This window comes from Protopterus annectens, chromosome 9.part0 (assembly GCF_019279795.1).
Source record: "Protopterus annectens isolate FY-2018-M chromosome 9.part0, PAN1.0, whole genome shotgun sequence".
In the NCBI taxonomy this organism is placed as follows: domain Eukaryota; kingdom Metazoa; phylum Chordata; order Ceratodontiformes; family Protopteridae; genus Protopterus; species Protopterus annectens.
Genome location: NC_056743.1, coordinates 1400310059 through 1400333181, shown reverse-complemented (window position 1 = coordinate 1400333181; position 23123 = coordinate 1400310059).

Here is a 23123-nt window from a genome sequence, read left to right as displayed (position 1 = left end):
AATACCATCAACAGCTATTCAGCTAAAATGTGATATCCAAAACAGTTCGATATGTAGATGTCCTTCAATTAAAACGAAATGAAATAATCCACATGGATAAAAATAAGTAGAAGTTTAATGGTGCACCTCAGGTTAGCGTTTTCGGCATAAGCTTCATCAGACCTGAGTAGTAAAGTCATGTAAACTGTTTAAATACCTTACGAGGCGGGAAAATACACTTAATTACATTAATTTGGACTTCTACTTATTTTTATCCATGTGGATTATTTCATTTCGTTGTTTTGCTCACGCTGTTGGTTGCTATTTTTTATATTTAAAACTAAACCATGCTTTATTGTAACTCGGGTTTTTGCCTACTAAAACTGCTCCATTCACCAGCGATCCCAAAATGGAATATCTAGGCTGTACATAAGGCAAATGCAGCCTAAATTCATTTCTTCAGTGTTTTTTGAGGCTCAAATCAGATGATCATATCTGATCCATGTTTCCCCACATTTTATTTTAAATCGTGTGCCCAAAGCCAGGTAGAACTAATATGGCATAGGGTACTTGATCTGAATGCTGACATCCTGATACAGTAGCACATTTAAAAAGATGCAAGCACCCATTTTTACTGCAAATGCCTGACTGCAACTGACCCAATATAAATAGAAAGGGTTCCAGGACACTTAAGATAGATATATCTGCCCTTCAAATGTAGAACAGATAACATATGATATGAGTGTATACTAGGTATGAAAGCTGTGGGAGTTTCTTCATCTATTGGAAAACAGGCTGTGGGTACCTTCTCAATGGTGTACATTATATGGAATTTCTGTTAGTATTATATTAGCAGTCTAAGCCTGATGCTTTGTTGCTACATGATGTATGATGCCAAGTACTTTTACTAACCTATTTATTTTGATGTACAGGAAGCCAATATATAAGAGGGCAGGAATAATTTATTGATTCTGTACAATGGATAACTACTCTATATCCAAGAAATGTAAGCTAGGACTCCAGGTTGGATTTTTCTTTAATACAGGAATGACTTCAATATAAGCAGCTCTGAAATGTCTCTATCTCCTGAATAGGGCATTGTATATTATATCTGGAGTCCTCTGAGTATCACCATAATTCTAGTTTCTCTGTTATGATCCTTTACCCTTGGGGCCCAAGAGCCTCATCACTACATCTTCTGCGTAAATAGTAATACACCTACTCACAAGAATGTACCTGAATTCTATCCTTGATTAACCTTGATAATCAATAATCAGTAGGGGCTTTGATGTCAGCTGTAAAATAAAAGGTGTATACAAATAATGTAACACTAACTTACTTTCCAAACAATGGTGTTAAATATCACGGATAGATACAGCTGACCCTTAGATACACAAATGAATAGCTCTTCGTTCAAGATTTAGGTAGCTGAGCTATGAGTCTGGTTATCTAACCTGTTTGGGATTGTTATGCATCCTAGATTCTGTTGTTACAGTTTGGTCACCCTGGGATATATTAGTCTCACCTTTTGGGTGAGGTCACAGAGCTTTTGTAAAAGTCTTTCTTATGTTACTCTAACTCTTAATATCCCAGCCCCTTCCGGGCCAATGGGGAGGTGGTTAGGCACGGGATTAAAGCAGGAAGGGTTTCTTATCCTTGCCCAAACATTCTCATTTAAACTGCTGCTATTCTTAAGCAGCTTTACATTCTCCATATCTCATATTTTACTTACTTTTTATAATATGGTGCACAAATGCTTGATATAGAGTCTTGGAACATCAAAGGGTTACAAGCGTCAAACAAAAAAAAAACTGTTTATGCATCTGGGGTTTAAATCTGCTTCTAATATTATACTGGTCCAGGAAACGCACCTACTTAACCATCAGTGGGATCAGGACAGAGAGAGACCATGGGTTAAAACGATTATTGCATCTGGAACTAAATCCAATAGCGTAGGTGTCGCTATAATAATTAAAAATAAATTCATACATGACATAATTAGTTTTGACACAGACAACGAAGGTAGGTGGTGTTATTTTACTACAACTTGCACTCAATTAGATAAACCTATCTTAATTATTAATATTTATTCCCCATGCTCAGGGCAACAAAATTTTATTATGCAGATTTACAAATTACTTTCATTATTTCCTAACCATTATTACATCGTAGGGGGTGACTGGAACTCTATCCAGGATCCAAAAAATGACAGGACAAACATTAAAGCTAATAATAATAAATCTGCAACCTTAAGTATATCTGAATTGAAAGAAGACTATAACTAATTTGACCCTTATATCTTTCTAAACGACACCTCAAAAAATAACAAATTCACCTTCTTTTCTAACTGTGGTAAAAGTTGGTCCAGGCTGGACTTCTTTCTAATCTCTTCAGTATTTTGTAATTTTGTCATCTCTTTTTTCACAGATCCTAGAAGCCTTTCTGATCACTCCAAGATCTCCCTTTCCATTCACTGGCCTCCTACAAGATCATTAAACAACAAAGCTATTTGGTGGCGTCTAAACCCTGACCTTCTAAAGAAGGAAGAAATACTCTCTCATGTGGAGTCCTATCTGGATCAATTTGTAATTCCCTCCCAGCCTCTTTAGACTGTTCCTTGGCAGCCACCAAGGCAATGATTAGAGGTTTTTTTATAAACAAAGCTTCATATTACAAGAAACTATATAATAAAAATGAAACAGATATAACAAATAAAATATATAAGCTCGAGGCCGAAATTCAACTAAAATACTCACCTGAATCTGAGAATGAAATGATTCAACTACAAAAGGAACTTATATCTTTACAAGTCGAGAATCTTACCTTTCACGAGATAAAAACCTTAGCAAATTATTTGGAACTGGACCAATTCCCCTCTAAATTTTTAGCCAGAGTGATAAACCAAAACAGAACATCTCCCTTTATTTCGGAAATATCTTATCAGGGGAAAGAATATCAGAATACACACAATATTATCAAACTTTTGGAGTCCTTATACTCTCAACGTTACAGTCCTCCTGAAGGCCCTATCGACAAAGCAGAACTACAAAGCCTCTCAAACAACTTATCCTTCCCCAAGCTAACTAAGAATCAGAAAGACTCCCTTGACAGGGAAATTACACAGCAAGAAATTATATTGGCGATTAATAAACTAAAATCTAACAAATCCCCTGGACCGGATGGCTTCACAGCCGAATTTTATAAATCTTTCCACTCAAAATTTCCAAAGCTCTGCTTCTGCTGCTTAATCATATTATCAGAGTTGGATATAAAGACATCCACCTTAACGCATCTAGAACTATCCTTATCCCTAAACATAACGCTGATTCGAAAAACCCCTGGGAATATAGACCCATCTCTATTGTTAACATGGATATGAAGATCTTGGCCACAATTCTTGCCAATAGACTCAATGCAGTCATTTCTATAATTGTTTCACCTGAACAATCTGGCTTCATTATGCACAGACAAACAATAGACCACACCTTTACATTAGACGGTATGATATCTCTCTCTCTTCTCTAGCCAAAAGTCCTCTGTACTCTCTAGTTATTGATGCATCCAAAGCCTTCGTCCAAATCAGTACAGAATTTCTATTTGATATTCTCCCATATTTCAACATACCAAACTTATTTATTAACAAGATTAAAACTCTGTACTCTAATGCATATACTATATTACAAATAAATAATCAGATATCTAACAGAATTGAAATTCATAATGGTGCTAGGCAAGGATGTCCCCTCTCTCCGCTATTATTCAACCTGTACATTGAACCCTTAATCTTACTAATCAAACAGAAAACCTACCATCATACTCCTGTTCTGTTTAATACTAAACTTCCCTTATCAGCGTATGCTGATGATTTAAACATCTATTTTACTTCACCTAGTTCCGATCTTGAGAAAATAATGTCCTACATTAACACCTTTCCAAATTAGCAAACTACAAACTCAATAGAGATAAACCATTAATATTCCCGATAAATATGTCTTCCCCATTCCCAAACATATTCCCTACTACAGGCATAAATATTAAACAACACTTCCACTACCTGGGAATATCATTTTCTCAGGAGCATCCAGCTCAATACCAGGGCAATATGGCTAAATTATGGCTGAGTGTTCAAAGTGACAAACAGATGGGCCAGATTTAAACTTCCACTCCTAGCCAGAACTGCAATCATAAAAATGAATATACTTCCTAGATTTCTATATATTTTTAATGCAACAAATATTACACTACACAAAATTCTTTAAAACTATTTTCTCATTTATTTCAAAATTTATATGGTCCCCCAAATCTGTTAGGATTTGTTACATGAAACTTACATTCCCTAAGGAGCAAGGAGGCCTTGGGTTGCCTGATTTTAAACTATACTATGAAATAATCAATGAGAGTCGAATCATAAACATTGCTTCCTACAATAAGGATTACACTACGTGGTGTCCAGCCTGGATTATACTTTTTAGCAATTATGTTAAACCTCTAAACCTTAATCCCTCTGCTCTCCCTTTCTTGAATAAAGAAAACTTAGGCAAGACTAAGCTGCATAAAGGCATTAAATCTAATATAAAGTCACTGCAAAACCTTTTTAGTTCTTTAAACCTGACCCATGCCTTTAACACTCTACAACCATTACATCTCAACCCTAATCTAAAGATGAACGGCCGTATGTTAAACCTAGACTAATACCCCCTTCTCAGGAATACAAGCATCTCCGACCTCTTCCCTTTCAAGCAACAGACCATCTCTGATATGAGAATTAACATGAACTTACCCAAAAAATATACAATTATATTAAGACAAATCAGAGAGTACCTAGACCACCCCATGGTAACTGATAAGGATATCTCAACTTGCAAGGCACTGTGGAAACTATTCCTCCTTAAAAAGAAAATTATCTCAAATACCTACAAAGTTATCATGTCCTCCAAAACACATAAGGAGCCCATTTTCTCCAAATATTGGTTAAAGCAAGATCCCTCTATTAACCATAACCAGATTTCAAATGCCATAAGAATTAGCGTTAAACCCATACCCCTAAAGAAACTTAAATATACCCAGCTCATGGTAATGAACAATGCATACCTTACCCCTGAAATAATCAACAAAATATACCCTAATTATTCCCCTCAATGTCAAGTCTGTCAAAATCAAACAGATTATCTCTTACATATATTTTGGAGCTGCAAATGCTCATATAAACTATGGTGTGCCCTGAGAGTCCTACTGGAAAAAATTGGCTACGAAAAATCAACCCTCTCATGGAAATTCACTCTCCTACACATCCCTCCCCTAGGCCTATCAGAGGTGAAATATAGAATTCTGATTTCCATATTTATGTTAGTAAAATACTATATCTCTCTTAATTGGAAAAATAGGCACTTACTATCTTGGGAAGGCTTCAAGACTCTGGCTATTAAACATCTTAAAGCACATAGATACTTGTTCCACAACATTAACCAGAAACCATATCTTAAAGAATATTAGAGAATGTTATTTGAACATATACTGAAATTAATATCTGATTACTGTACTATCCTTTGTGTTCATTTTGGGCAACGTATAAGTGTATATAGTTGCATATATAGCTTGTTCGTATATGTTTGTCTGATGTTATGTACTGTTAATGTTTGAATAGAAAAATAAAGAGAATTTAAAAAAAAAAAAAAGATTCTACAAGAATAAAATCTTGTAATGTTTCAATAAAAACATGTCAGACAATGTTGAAATTGAATCTTGTTGCTGTACTAGAAGTATTTTCCCATTAGCTGACACCATTCAGGATTAACACAGTAACTGTCAGTATAATACTGATACCATCCGAATTAATTTATTTTCTTTTTCTTTCCTGCTTTGTGATACAATGTTTGGATCTTTCACTCTTTTCCTGTACATCTGACTGCAGTAGTTACACTGGTTACCTTTTGAAAGTTGAGGCAAATGTACTGTCTATATTTACCGATTTTTTCCTATCTGTGTGCATAAGTATGTATGCAATATGTAATCTAAGTTTATATTCATGTGGTTTTAAAACCACAGCCTTATTATGACTTACTGACCGGCTTGCAATTCAAGGCATTCTTGAATGTCTGTCAGATTTGCATATGCTGGATATGTGATAATGTGTGCATTTTATTAAAACTTTCTATGCAGTGCACATAATTGTTTTAGTTGTGTACTTCTCATAGATGGCTGCAGTGATAAGACCACTTACCCCCTTATTGAGATGGAATATACAGTGATTAACTATATATATATATATATATATATATATATATATATATATATATATATATATTTATATACACTGAAAATCTTCCACACAGAGAAGTTTCTTACACTGTTTTAATAAATAAATAAATGTGCCATTATGTGTTTATCATATATATTGCTTTGGTGGTTCATAGGTTAGCTGCCCTTGGGGACCCTTTTAAGCCTAGCCAATTACCCCACGTGAAAATCAAACCCTGCACCTTGTGTTTATAAGGCAAGCACCTTAACCATTTTGCCAACCTCAAACCATATGAACATTTAGTCTATCATAAACCTACCCATGTGGTAATAGTACGTCAAAACAAATTCAAGAAGTATAGAACAGAAATTTCTGTAATTTCTGTTTAATAGTTAGCATGAAATTTGTTGTATTCAGTGGACATAAACTGTGTAAAATAAAGTAAATGCAGATGACATTGCAACTCTAAAAATCTTACCAGGAGCATATGCTGCAAAATGGAATATGTGTAAAACAAGTACATAACTATAAACCTAACCTAATCGTTGAAAGTATTTGAAACATGACAAAACCAGATAGCCAGGTCCAGGGTGAAGCAATTAGCACATCTAATCCAGTGGCATGTAACAAATCCAAATCTTTTGTCTGAACAACCGCTGTGGATCATTATCTGCATTTAAACTATAGATAGTACGACAACAGACATTGAGGCACTGCAAGATTCATAACAACCATCTGAGATTTATAGGTTCATAGGTAGGTACTAGGCTATCTGCCCATGGGCCTATGTAAGCCTAGCCAACAAGGTTCCCTGGCTTATGCCCCCCAAGAAAGTTATTTTCCTGTGCCACTGTCGAGCAGAAACACAGAAGTGATCTACATAGGCCCATGGGCCTATGTAAGCCTAGCCAACAAGGTTCCCAGGCTTACGCCACCCAAGAAAGTTATTTTCCTTTGCCACTGTCGATCAGAAACACAGAAGTGATCTACATAGGCCCATGGGCCTATGTAAGCCTAGCCAACAAGGTTCCCTGGCTTACGCCACCCAAGAAAGTTATTTTCCTGTGCCACTGTCGAGCAGAAACACAGAAGTGATCCCCGGGGTGTATTTCCTATTTCCCATCCACTCATCAAGATTTTTCTTGAAGAGTGCTAATGAAGAACTTTGCTTGACATAGATGGGTAGCCTGTTTCAGAGTACGGGAAGTCTCTGGGACAGGAATCTATCCCTCCAGCATGTCCTGTTTATTGTGGTGACAAGGTTTAGGTCCCTAGAGTGTGTAGCTCGGAGGGATTGAGATTTCTTTAGATGTAGCATGTCCAACAGCTCTGGGTTTGACATAGCTTTATATGTTAGGCAGAGATCACCTCGCAGTAGGCGATATGCTACAGAGTAAAGCTGGAGTTTTTTGAGGCGGTCAGTGTAGGGCATTTGTTTGAGGCCAGTAATCCTCTTTGTGAGGTACTTCTGTGGCCTTTCCAGTTTAAAATGTATTTGCTGTATACCCACATATATTTGTCTACACACAGACACAAATTATATTTATATATATATATATATATATATATATATATATATATATATATATATATATATACACCCACACACACGCACACACACACACACACGCACACACACACACACACACACACACACACACACACTCCTATATAAATCAGTCTCTGAATCTCTGAATTTGTGTGTCTTTGTTTATGTATACAGACGTACACACACCCTTATATTTGTGGTGTGTAGGTGGATACACACACACACACACACACACACACACACACACACACACACACACACACACACACACACACAGACACACACACACACACACACACACACACACACACACACACACACACACACACACACACACATATATATAGATGGATATAGATATATACATGCACACTCTCATACAGTGGCTTGCAGGAGGTATTTTGACTTAGATGGCAGTATAGCTGTTCCTAACAGCATTCGTGTCACTGACCCTTTATTGCTAATTTTACAAGTAACATTTTTTTCCCATTTGTCATATGCCACTTGACAAAGTATTAAAAGTGTGACCCAAACTACAGAAACTACAGACCCATAAGCTTAACCAGCCTTATCTGTAAGGTCATGGAATGCACCATCCTAGATATTATAAATAAGGACATAGGTGATCTCCAAACCCTTCATATGACACAGTTTGGACTTGTCAAAGACAGGTCATGCCTGTTAAACTGGATAGACTTCTTCAAAAATATCACCAGAGCCATAAATGAAGGCAATCTGTGCATTCAGCCTACCTTTACTTAGCAAAGGCCTTCAACACAGTCCACATTTGGGCATCATTGATAAACTCTCCCAGTTCAATATCAACACTTATGTTGTCAGGTGGGTTTCTAACTGGCTCAATGACAGATCACACTCAGTCAAAGTAGGGGACTTTACCTCAACCAGCAGACCTGTCAGCAGTGAGTTTCCACAGGGGTCAGTGCTGAGCCCTGTATTGTTTGAAATGTACTTCTCAGAAGTTCAGGCTAAAACAGGGTGGCTGTGGCTGACTAAGTTTGCTGATGACTGCAAATTTGGTGCAGTCACTGAATCCCCAAACAATGTCAATATAATTGAAGAGGGACTTACACAAACCAATTATTGGTGGCAAAGCCATGGACTCAGCTCAATGTTAAAAATGCATTATCATCCCCTTCGATAAAAACGATATCCATGCATACTATCATATAAATAATAATACCCTACATAATAACTCAGTAGTGAGAAAACTGGGAACGCAAGTTGACTGTATCCTAAACTTTGACCACCATTTGTCTACTATGGTAAGGAAGGCATTCTACGTTGCTCACCTCATTAGCAAAGGTATTGCCTCAAAGGGAAAGAGGTCATAACTCCCCTGCACTTGACTCTCATCAGGCCAATAACTGAGTACAATCCTCCCATTGGTATGTACCTTACCAGGCACCTGCAGCAACTTGAGAGACCTCAGAGATTTTTAAAAAAGAAAATTCAAGGTCTCCAGCTACTCAGTAGCATACAGACTACTTAGAAGAGACTTGTGCACTTGGCGTACAGAGCAATCAGATCCAAACCCAATGGCAGTGCTGCACATCTGCAAGTCAAATGGGATAAGGGTCTGCTCCAGGGAGCGTAACCTGGCCTACAAGTCAGATGGGATAAGGGTCTGCTCCAGAGAGAGTAACCTGGCCTACAAGTCAGATGGGATAAGGGTCTGCTCCAGAGAGCTTAACCTGGCCTGCAGCATAATTAGGACCTGCTGGGCCAACAGCTATGTCTATAAGAGGTTGCCACTCCTCTGGAATAGGCTACCAATTCATATCAAACAGAGCCAATCTATGACCCTGTTTAAGTATAGCCTGGATGGCTGGATGCGAAACTTTAAATTCCTTGCTGGGGAGTTCACCTATGACCCTCCTAGATATGGGTAGTCATTACTAAGATCTTGAGTTTAGGCTAGATCTTTTATATTGGGTTTCTCTAGTAGTATATTGGTTACACATGGCTAGGCTTGTAAAGACCTTTGGGTCAGTAGCCTAGTAGCCACCTGTGAAACTATCAAGTAACAAGAGCATTTGTGCTCTTAATCATCTAAAGTTTTAGAGGTGATAATTTTACTTGTGTGTTGGCATGCTCTCAGACTGCACTGCATTTTTTTTTCAGGATAACTGTTGCCAAATCCATATGAATTTGGTCGGGAGAGGTACTTAGGAGGAAAAGCACAGCAGCAGGTGGCCAAGAGTAATTACATGTAGACATTCATTTGTCATTACAAAGTTAAAGTTCTTCTTGGATATACAAACAGAAGGCAAACAAGGTACTCCCAACTCAAAATTGGACAACATATGTATAGTTCAGACTGGAAGCAATCAGCAAAAAAGGTGAGGTAAAGAATAATTGGACATTTTACACTATATTGCTTTCACAGTGGGCTCAATTCAAGAGAGTGGCACTGGACACAGCACCAGTACCAGTGTGAGTACAAATTCATTCACAGTATCAATGGACATATGAGAATAATAGATAATAAATACCTTGAAGGCAGCATTACACCTGGCAAGCTATTCGCTGGCTGCACAAAGCCATGGGGAGGCAGTGCAAACCTTATGGGATAAACTCCAAAATATATGTCGTCAGCAATACAACAGATTGTTTTTCATAGCCTGTTGTTTATCAGCCCTATGTGGAGCATTTATATGGTTAAAATAAGAATAGTCTAAGGATAAATAGCAGCAACATATGACTGATCAGGAGATGAGGAACTAGCTCCAGCCTCACGGGCCACAGAATGTACTGTAGTACAATGCCTACAACACTACCAAACAACAAAGAAGCCCACTCACACAGTGTCATCAAAGACTGGCACTTAAGAAGGAATGGTTTTCTGCCATGAGTAGGGTACCATGCTTACCCAGCAAAGGTAAGGGCTGTATTGAAGAAAACAGTGGAGTGATGAAGCTTGGATCCCAAACATATACCCCATGCTCAGTTAGATTCCATGCTCATTTAGTATAGTGCCCACTTCTCATGTGCAGTGGGCAAGGACATCATGGGAGAGCAGCAAGAAATTAGGAAGATGAAGTCCAACGCTTATGAAAGATAGCTGAAAAATAAACTCCTCTAACTTGCCTAACATTATCGCTTATTTGCAGACCCTGTGTGTTACCTGTAAGACATACATTGCACCTTCCAACAACACCTTTTGTTGACTGGAGCTTCCTGCATGTTTGACTGCCTGGTACCTTGCTGGTGCTCTTCCATGTGAATGGAAATACCCATCTTATATATTACCTTCTGGAACATGCTGACATTACCTGTGATGTATTGTGGTACCTAAGATATAACATGCAAAATTTGTGTTAAAGGCCTGATTACAATATTTACACTGAGTCCACATGGTTTGCTGAGCTGTACACCCTTCCACAATCCTTACTGTTGCCTACTATTCATGGTGATACTTATATCAAGGGTTCAAATGCCATTTTTGATATGTGCAGTTCTTGCTCTGTATGCCATTCTTCAGCAGACAGAGTGCTGTCCATCAGTAGGGTACATGGTCCATTCCACCCTGCTTGACCTCTTACAGCTATGCAACCATAACAAAAACTGTAATCTTTTATAGGCACAGAAATAGAACATGGGGTGACACAACAGATTTATATCCCAAGGAATCCTGTACTTACTGAATAAACTACCTGTGCATGTCAAGCAATACTACACATCATCTGTAATCAGTAATATTCTGAATGAATAGCATGGAAATCATAAATCCTCTTTGGGGTATACAGCATGGTGCTTCTTGACCATGGAGTTTAGCTCATTCAATAGTGCTCAGGCTTAGCTGGCTATGCTTATCAATGGTCTTTTAAACTGCATGAGTAGTACATACCTATGAACTTATCAACCTAATATATAATTACCAAGCATCTCACAAATGTGTATGCTGCATATAGAATATATATGCAGACAAAAACATCAGTTTATTGATGAATGTATTGCTATAATCCTTCTCATTTGAATGTCATAATATGGTCGTTAGTATATACTACTGACCACACCAGTTTTCATACTACCATGACTGTGTTACAGATACCTTTGAATTGCATATGCCCTGCTTGTCAACACTCACTGTATAGTTTAGCTTTGCACACGGTGCTGTTTTTCCTTTCTGAATACACCCCTACTGTGTTTTATGTCTCGTAAGAGTACTGACTATATACATAACAAGGTACCTGTAAAACAAACATTTAATTGTTTATTCTAGTAAGTAATGAAAACAACAAATAGATGTATGCTCTACTCTCCAAGGTACCATGAATTACACTGTTTGAAATCATTTAATGTATTCCCCTTATTCCTTTATTCAGCTGTTTGTTTATTTGTGTATTTACTTATTCATTTCAGCTTGATAACCATGTAAGTGAATGGCTGGCAGACCCTTTTTAGTCACAACTTGAGCTCCATGTGGAGCAAGACACAAACAGAAAATTGGAAATAGAATAAAGAAGTATACAACTTTCTGAAAGAATGTCAAACAGCTTGGCAAAGTGCATAAGTGGAATTCAAGCAAGATGACAGTTGAAAAGATATAAGAAATGTAAATGAGGTCAAACTATAACTACAACTTTGTAGGCAAGAAGGGCATTATTGCTCACGCCTGAAATATTTGTATGTATGTACATATGTAAAATGTATAAATATAAATAAGCTGTTTAATAGCGTGGCTATGTTAAGTATAGAAGGGTCTCTCCATTTTTATTTATTTATTGTTTTTAGCTTTATGTGCAAGTAGTGTTCTTTAAACTAATGAGTGTGTATTATAGATGTCTTGCATTGTCGTGATTCATCAGCAAAATTGTCTCTTTGCAACAAAATATCACATTTGCTTTTACTTGCAGTTTACACTGTTTCTCTGCAAACCTGTTACATTAAATCACAATGTCTATCTATCTATACATACATATGATAGTTATGAAACAGTCAAATAAATAAAACTATGACTCCACATGGAACCAGAGTGTCTATTTGCTTGTTTATTTTGTAAAATAAAAGAAACTACAATTCCATATGGAATGTGTCTGTTTACTTATTTATGTATAAAGTTGTACTGGCTAGTTCTAATTTGAAACTAGACTGTCTACTGTATAGGAATATGCATGCAATAAATGCTATTAATTTCTTGTGATGTCATGACATTTCAGTTATAATTGAAGCCCTACCTTTCAACCTTATAGTGCACTGAGAAAAGCCTTGACAGAAACATTTAATTGGCTAAAGTAATTACTAAAGTCCAAGATAAAAGAGTAGACAACAGTAACTTTACTCAAAAGTGTTACACAACAGTAAAAATGTGCAAGCAGAAGACAGAGTCCATAAGACTCGAAGATGACTAATTACTCTCCAAGAAATACCCTCTACAACTTATCCCCTCACTGTTACTAAAGAATGGGTCCTCACTGAGCTCTTCATAGTTAAAAACAATACATTAATGAGCCCTGATAATATCCAGGTATGCCTCCTATATAGTTTGAAAAATGATCCTTCAGGCCCACTAGAATGTCTGTTCAGCCACAACCTTCAGACAGGTTTTGTCCCTATGGAATAAAGGATTGCAACAGCCATCTCTCCACATAAAGGTGGACCATCAACAGACCTAGGGAACTGCAGACCCATAAGTTGGACTAGTCTTATATACAAAGGCATGGAAAAAGTTATCATGGATCTAATAAATACAGATGGAATCTTCAAACACTGGACCCATCCCAGTTTGGTTTTGTCAATGGTACGTCACACCTACTAAACCCAGTGGACTACTTTGAGAAGGCCACTTGAGCCATGGATGATGGGCAAAAAACTGCAGGCTGCCTACCTCGACCTGGTAAAGGCATTCAGCACACTACATCACTTAGGTATTACAGACAAACTCAAAAATTTAGACATAAATCTGTATGTAACCCGATGGATAGTGAAATAGCTCATGGATAGGACACATGAAGTTAGGGTGGGGCCTGTTAGTAGTGGTGTTTCAGAGGACTCAGCACTTGGACCTCTCCTGTTTGGAATACACTTCTCTGAAGTCAAGTCACACAAGAAAAACTGTCAAAACCTTCAAATGCATCTTTGTGTTCATTAATACAACTGATCCATGAAAAGCATTAGAAAGAAAAAAAAACTTTGGGCCATTTGGAAAAAGAAGCAACCAAGGAAGTGCAAAAAATGTAAAGAACAAAATCCAGATATTTTTGAAAAGCATGAAAAATAAACATGGATATGGGAAAGAAAGAGATCTGTTTTGCTGCGTTACTTATGCAAAGGAGACAGCCAAAGTAATCAATAGCAGAAAGCATCTCCAAAGTTATTTGAAGAGAAATACAGGCAAAGTATCCTGATATGGAAACTTTCACAAAACAAAAATAGGATCACAAAGGGGTAATGTAAAACAGAAGATTAGTAAAATGGAAGTTAAACCAATAGAAGCTAAAGTTAAGGAATACTTCCAAAGTGAAGGATTTAGTATAGAAAGTCTAACACAGGTTATGTTACTGCATGATGGAACAATTAGTCCCCAAAGTAAAGAAACCATAAAGAGTGAGAGACATCGGTGGAAGAAATATGGACATGGGAATGTATAGTAACTTTAATGTGGCACAATAATTATGCAAAGGCAGTAAAGAAAACAAATCAATACAAAAAAATGGCACCAAAGATAGTTGCAGAGAAATACAGCAAAGGCATCTGGATATACAACATTTCACAATACAAAAAATAAGAAAACAAAGGGGGAAAGTAGAAGAGAGGATTACTAATGGGGAAGTTAAAGAAATAGAAACTGTAGTTATGGATTACCTGTGAAGTAAAGTATTTAGTGTATAAAATCCAACAGTGGTAATGTTGCAGCATGATGGGTCACTGAGTCTAACAAATGAAGGAGAAACAGGTGAAACGGGAAGCATCTGATCACATGACACATGATGATTCTCTACAGCCTTCAGTAGGAAATGAGTACAAACCTTCAGCTGGAGTCGCACAGCCAGGAAAGGAGCAAGAAACATTGGCAACTCTGACACAGTCAATGTTGTGTAGCGATAGACAAGTGACAACTCTGACACAGTCAATGTTGTGTAGCGATAGACAAGTGAATTCCTATATGAAAGAGCAACAGATGATGCAGCATGCAGCTGAAGATAATATATCACAGAAAGATGTTCACTAACTTTCTGAAGAATACCTGAAGCAAACAGAGAGCAAAGGTAACAGTTGTGTTATTTAACAGAGATGGATAGACATATAAAGATCAATGAAAAAATGTTACAGAAAGTCAATAAGACCCAAAATGTTAGAGTCTGATTAAACAAATTAATACAGTAATTAAATATTTCAACAGAAATTTGTGTAATATAACAGAAGTAAATAGGCTATATTAATTTGCAGCTAAATTAATAAGTTAAAGTCTTACCACAAAAACACTGGGCAATAAGGGAAAGGAATGGAAGAAATCAAATGACATAAGGGAAGTACTAAATACAGACAACTATAAAGCAGTTAAGGTAAGAAGTGTCACTGTTAGAGGAGTACAGAAGAGGGAACAGATCAATACAGAGAGAGAGCTCTAAGGCAGAGATTTGATAAAAGCAATGCACAGTACCAGAACAGATCAGTATCTATTGTGCCTATCACAAATCAGAGACTAAAAATATAAGCACAGACACAGAAACGTAGAAGATACGCAGATAAATATAAAGGAAAAGTACAAAATAAGCAATATATTGATAACCCAAAACGCTTTTATACAGAACTGAGAAACAAGGCAAAAAGGACTGAAACACCAAAAAAAAAAAAACAGAAATCGATACATTTTGGACAAATATATATCAAGATCCTGTGGAACATAACAAAGATTCTGAATGGATCAAAAAAGTAAAAGAAAGAAGTTCAAATGTACAGGATATGAAAGTGGATGAAGTAATGGCCACAGAAATTGAAACAAAGTTAAGAAAAGATCGTAATTGGAAAACCTCAGGCCCAGATGCAGTACCTAACTTCTGGCTAATAGTATTAACATCTTTATATGAATATTTAGCCATGATTAAATACTATTTATGTACTGCAGTGGTGGTAGAGCGTCTTCTGTGTGGAGACATGTGTGAATGGGCGTACCCTCGTTGAAGGTTGTGCATCAGAGCTGGCAACTCGGCAAGTAAAAATCTACTGCCAATCATTAGCGGACCAGAGTTCCACTGTGGTGACCCCTAACCAGGAAAAGCCGAAAGACACAACAACAACAACATTAAATACTATTTATGTACTGCGGTGGTGGTGCTGCGGTAGCGTTGTCACCTCACAGTAAGACGCTGTCCTGTTCAATTCTCAGCTAGAGCGTCTTCTGTGTGGAGACATGCGTGAATGGGCGTACCTTCGTTGAAGGTTGTGCGTCAGAGCTAGCAACTCGGCAAGTAAAAATTTACTGCCAATCATTAACAGACCAGAGGTCTGCTGTGGCAACCCCTAACCGGGAAAAGCCGAAAGACACAACAACAACAACATTAAATACTATTTATATGCGCACCCAGAAAAGACACCAACCTGGCTAACAAAAGGAAAAACAATATTTCTACTTAAGAACAAACATGCAAGCTACCCTAAAAATTATAGACTAATAACTTGCCTTCTGACAATGTATTACCTATATACTGGAACTGATGCAGACAAGAGTTTGTAGTCATTTAGAAGAAAACTCAGTCATGGCAATACAACAAAAGGGTAACAAAAGAAAGTCATATTGAACCAAGTTTCATTTTTTGTAGAATAAATTAATTAAGGAAAAAATGTAAACAGGGGAAGAATCTAAATATTTCATGGACAGAGTACAAAAAAGTATTTGCCAGTATCCCACATTCATGGATGAAACAGGGCTTACAAATGTATAAGATACACCCTACAGTGATCAATGATGTTGCAGCAGCCATGAAACAGTGGCAAACCACTTTGCAGTTACACCATGATAAAGGACAAATTACAGGGAAAAAAATTCAAAGGAGATATCATCTTCTGTTGGTATTGTGGCATCATCCATGAAGACAGAGGGATGCTGTTCAGTGATTGGCTCATACCTGCCTGTGTCACATATGGTCCGGAGAGGTACATCTCAGGTCATTCACATCCACATGGACTATGACTGAGTCATACTGATACTTGAGGTTTAGTGACCTCAGTGCTTGCATGTGATGAATCTTGGTCCCTGTCAGGTGACTAACTGTAACTTCTCCTTATCTAGCCTGGTGACAGAGACATTGGTATGTCTCACAATGGAGTCTCCCATCCCTGTCAGGTGACTACCTGTAACTTCTCCTTATCTAGCCTGGTGAGAGAGACATTGGTATGTCTCACAATGGAGTCTCCCATCCCTGTCAGGTGACTAACTGTAACTTCTCCTTATCTAGCCTGGTGACAGAGACATTGGTATGTCTCACAATGGAGTCTCCCATCCCTGTCAGGTGACTAACTGTAACTTCTCCTTATCTAGCCTGGTGACAGAGACATTGGTATGTCTCACAATGGAGTCTCCCATCCCTGTCAGGTGACTAACTGTAACTTCTCCTTATCTAGCCTGGTGACAGAGACATTGGTATGTCTCACAATGGAGTCTCCCATCCCTGTCAGGTGACTAACTGTAACTTCTCCTTATCTAGCCTGGTGACAGAGACATTGGTATGTCTCACAATGGAGTCTCCCATCCCTGTCAGGTGACTAACTGTAACTTCTCCTTATCTAGCCTGGTGACAGAGACATTGGTATGTCTCACAATGGAGTCTCCCATCCCTGTCAGGTGACTAACTGTAACTTCTCCTTATCTAGCCTGGTGACAGAGACATTGGTATGTCTCACAATGGAGTCTCCCATCCCTGTCAGGTGACTAACTGTAACTTCTCCTTATCTAGCCTGGTGACAGAGACATTGGTATGTCTCACAATGGAGTCTCCTATGAACAATATATTTGATTCTGTGGTGTTGCACCTCATGGCCTTGATAGTTGAGGCACAATGACAGGTGATTTTATGTGATGTGGTGGGAGTTATCGTATTTGTGTGCATGCAGTGTTTCTGACAACTGTGCTTGAGAGGAATTTGAGGTTTGGGTAAGTTACATGTGAGCACATCCTCAATTATAGTTTATTGGCTGTTTGGACAGTTTTTCCATCCCTTTCAACTTTCTAGTTTAAAAGCCTGCATTTGCGCTTGTTTCCCACCTGTCCTTTAACTAGTCTAGTCCAGTTACAGGCTTGCTGTATCCAGGACTGTTTGTAAGCTTCTGAGCTCCAAACGCCTTTCTGTGTTGAAGGGAAGCCTTCTAGCTTGTCAGTGGGAGTGGTAAGCACTAGGTAGCCTATCTACCACAAGAGGAGTGGTTTCTGGCCCAGAAATTGTAGTTTATTGGCTGTTTGGGCTATTTTTCCATCCCTTTTAACTTTCTGGTTTAAAATCCCATGTTTGCACTTGTTTCCCACCTTTCCTGTAACTAGTCTAGTCCAGATACAAATTTGCTGTATCCAGGATGGTTTATAAGCTTCTGAGCCCCCAAGCCTTTCGGTGTTGGAGGGAAGCCTTTTAGCTTAACAGTGGGGGTGGTAAGTACTAGGTAGCCTATTTACCACAAGAGGAGTGGTTTCTGGCCCAGAAATTGTAGTTTATTGGACGTTTGGGCAATTTTTCCATCCCTTTCAACTTTCTGGTTTAAAAGCATGCATTTGCACTTGTTTCCCACCTGTCCTGTAACTAGTCTAGTCCAGATACAGATTTGCTGTATCCAGGACTGTTTGTAAGCTTCTGAGCACCCCAAGCCTTTCTGTGTTGGACATAAGCCTTCTAGCTTATCAGTGGGAGTGGTAAGCATTAGGTAGCCTATCTACCACAAGAGGAGTGGTTTCTGGACCAGAAATTGTAGTTTATTGACCGTTCAGGCAGTTTTTCCATCCCTTTAAACTTTCTGTTTTAAAAGCCCATGTTTGCACAAGTTTGTGCTTGTTTAAGTTCTGCACTGCGGAGCCAAACTAAGGTAAACTATTCCTGGTGCCAGAAAATCTCCTCTTCAGTTTTTCCCCATAGATCTTGCTAGTTCCTTATCTCTTGCACTTCAAATAGCTTAATCACTCTGCACTTCAACAGGTTTTTGTAGCAATTACTGTAGCACACTTAAGTGCCATTAGCACTAGTCATTCTTCAAGGAAATAGCTCCAGTACATAGCAGTTATGACCACCCCTCCTGGCATGATTAAAGGGCAGTTCCCTGAGGTTTCTCCTATTAACCTGGTGCACTTGGGTATTCTGAGGTAGTGTAGCAACTGCCTCATGTACACAAAGAACCCTCTCCTCTTATGTCCAAGCACTCAGACTTGTGAGAGACGCACTTATATCACCAAACTGGAAGCTATGTACTCTCCAGCCAAGACTGGACTAGCTCGTTAACAGGAAAAGGTCAATACCTGCACCACACCACATGGAACACATAGCCCTCCAGAACACCCACTATCACAGCTCTCGCATAAAAACACAAACCACACACCCACCTTCATGGAGCCTCTTAAATAGAAATTTATCCAAACAGCAGAGACCTCCAAAACAGAAATGCACTCAACAACCACAAGACAGCACAAAACCACAGGACACATAGCTCACCTCCAAAGTGTGCCCCTCAACCTAAGCCCCTAAGGCTAAACACATTGCCCAATACACTAATCATAGGTGACTCAATACTGAGGCACACAGATGTCCCACTCACTAGGTTGAATAAGGAGAAGGTGACAGTCAGCTGTCTATCAGGTGCCAGAATCCGACATATAACACATGCACTCAGGTCACTCCACAACAAGTACAAGTATGACACTGTCATTGTCTGTGTGGGTGCGAATGACATGAGACGCACCTCTCTAGACTACATGAAAAGAGACATGGTGGAACTCTCGGATTATGTGGCCCAGGCAGGTATGACACTAGCCCTGAGCAGTATTCTACTGTCAACCAGAATGATATCGCAGTACAAACAAAAAATGATTGACTTCAACAATTGGCTAAGTTTCTGGTGTCATTCTAAGGGGATCCAGTATCTGTCTGCTTGGGATGACATGATTCACAGACCAAGATGCTTTGCCAGAGATGGCCTCCATCTGTCACCCCTGAGTTTTGGGTACTGGCTAAGGCTCTTCCCACACTTATAGTGCCTTTTTTAGGTGGTGTTCCAAAGACCAAATTACCACTGTAACAGCTATAAATAAATGCAATCTGAGGGTCATGCTGCTCAGTGTTAGAAGTCGAAATCTCAAGATGCACTCGCTTGAAGCACTCCTCAAAATGGAGAACATCGACATTTGTGCTGTAATGGAGACCTGGTTTAAAGCAACAGAAAGCATCCCTGCACTACCAGGCTATAACTCATTCCACACCTTTCGGCCACCATGCATGGACCAAAGCTCTAAAGGCGGTGGTGTCTCCATATTCATAAAGGATATACAGACCTCCAGACTAGTAGCCCAGCATAATGCATCTGAGATATTTCAGGTACAACTAACATTGGGTAAGACAGCAATCCAGGTCATGGCTTACTATAGGTCCCCAACCATGTCCCTAGACTCTCACTCCATGTTCCTAATTACCCTAGAATCTATCAAGGTCCAACCCAACACTCTCTTACAAGGAGACTTCAACTACCCCTCCATCAAGTGGGAAAACTACTCAAGCACCAATACTCTGGCCCAACACTTCCTGCAATTCATCAATTCCAATGCCCTAGACCAGCTCATCCTGACCCCCACTAGAGGAAGCAATATCCTTGACCACTAGAGGAACCAATATCCTTGACCTGGTTATTACTGACATGGGCGACTGTTGCTCTACACCAATGGTCAATCCCTCCCTGGTCAGATCCGACCATAAACTAATCACCATGGAAATCCACATCTCGCCCACACACCCCACAAAGGTAACCACTTTGAAAAACTTCTCCAAAGCAGACTTTGGACTCCTAAAAACAGAGGTGGCTAACTTCATGGCACCCATGCAAATGGAAAATAGCTGTATGACTGCTGAATCATACACCAATGCACTGTATGAAGATGTACACAAATGCATGGGATTAGCCATACCCAACAGAACCAAGATGCTGTCCTCCAAAAAAATAAGCCAATCTGGTGGTCCCCTGTCATTAATAAACTCTACAACAGAAGGAAGAAACTGTTGCAGAAAAAAAGGTAGCATGCCAAGACTAGAAAAACTACCTTCTTAGCCTCAACAAAAAGTTGAGATCCCTCATCCAATTCTCTAAAGCCAGCTACAAAGGCAGAATTGTGGCAGACACTAAAAACAATTACAAAGCCTTCTATATCTATGTCAAGAACCTCCATGGCAAAACACAGATTTGTCTTATGAGATACTGTACAATGGTACCTCCTATACTGAGCCAACAGATATAGCAAACATACTGGCTGACAGATTCAGTGCCAACTTTACCCCTCTCCCCCCCAAAAGACCAATCACAATACCAGAAGAATGCCAGGCACCCAGCATTACTGCAGCACAGGTTAAAGTTGCATTGTCCAAGGCCAAGAATACAGCTTCCATGGGACCAGATAATATCCCTGGCTGTGTTCTACATGAACTACAAAGTGAACTGGCACCATGTCTGTGTGCCCTGTTCAGTCACAGTCTCACCTCAGGCTTTGTCCCTACTGAATGCTGCACTGCTACTGCTACAGTCATCCCTTCTCCATAAAGGGGGAGTGACTACAGACCCTGGGAATTATCGCCCTAAGTCTGATACGTAAAGCTATGGAATGCATCATCATGGACTTGATTAACAAAGATATAGGAAATCTCCATACTCTAGACCCCACGCAATTTGGCTTTGTGAAAGGGAGATCATGCCTGCTCAACCTGGTTGACTTCTTTGAGTCAGTCACTAGGGCTGTGGAGGAAGGTAAGGCAGTGCATACAGAATACCTTGATCTGGTCAAGGCCTTTGATACCATTCCTCACTTGGGAATTACTGATAAACTCACCAAACTAGGCATCAATCCCTATATCATTAGGTGGGTTGCAAAACTGGCTCACAGATAGAACACACAGTGTGAAAGTAGCAGACTCGAAGTCAGACTGCCAACCAGTCACAAGTGGAGTCCCACAGGGATCGGTCCTGGGTTCTCTCCATACCTCTCAACCCAAAAATATCAAAAATATGGACAAAGGCCCATGAAAATAGGTACAAATCTGTACGCTGCTTAACATATTTGCATACATAATTGTGTAACCCCGTCCACTCCAGTGGAATTGTGGGATACCAACTTTCAAATGCAAACTGAAGAGATAACCAAAATATGGCTCAAGCACTATCTCTGCAGAAGTAAAAGTCATATAAATAATCCACATTAAAGAGATCTGTAAGATCTGTAACTAATGAAGTTACTGCTAGCAAACAACTTTATATTTCATTGTTTCATCTACAAATAAAGTGTCTGCTGTTGCCCTTCAGGAATAAATTAACTACAATAGATTAAAAAAATAAACTAGTAATATTGCAATAGAGAATGGATGACAAACTGATAGGTTCATAGTTACTAGGTATCATTAAATAACACAGTCTGAAAGAAGCAAAGACTGGCAGCTGCGATGCCTGCATACTGTTAGACTACTATTAAGTAAAATAAAAGTAACAACACAGTGTAGCTCTCTAATGCCTGCATGCCCACACACAAGGCTGCCATTAAGTAAATCTCACACACACATACACCAATACATCTCAACCTCTTAGAGCAAGAAATCTGGACAAAGCCATAAAAAAAGTGTGACAAAAGCCCAAAAATAGGTAAAATTTTTAAATACTGCTCTTGCAAACTTAGAAAGTTAATAGAATAACAGGTTTTGCATTAGCATGAATTTTCTGAAGGGTATGAAGTCTGAACTTCAAATGTCTATCATTATTTTCTAACTTTAACCTTTAATGATTTGCCACTAATTTGCCAAAAAAAACACACATTTATGAAAAATGGACCAAAAATAGGAGGCAAAAATCTGGACATTCTGTGAAAATCTGTACAGTTGAGAAGTATGATTATGCTACCAGCCTTGTTACCATGTAAGCAAGTGTACTTTTGTGCAGAATTTTTAGCCAGTCTTTACTCTGGTGAAGCCTGATTTGTGCCTTTACCTTGTTCAACTTTATTATACCCACAAAGAAAGCACAAGTTATATAAAACCAAGAAATTCACTGTCATCAAGCAGGTAGGACTGCTTAAAAAAAAATCAATCAATCTGAGTGCCAAGAATGCAACACAAAAGAAAATTTGAAACTTGTAGAACAAAGGACAAGCATTAAGACTTTTCAAAAGATAAA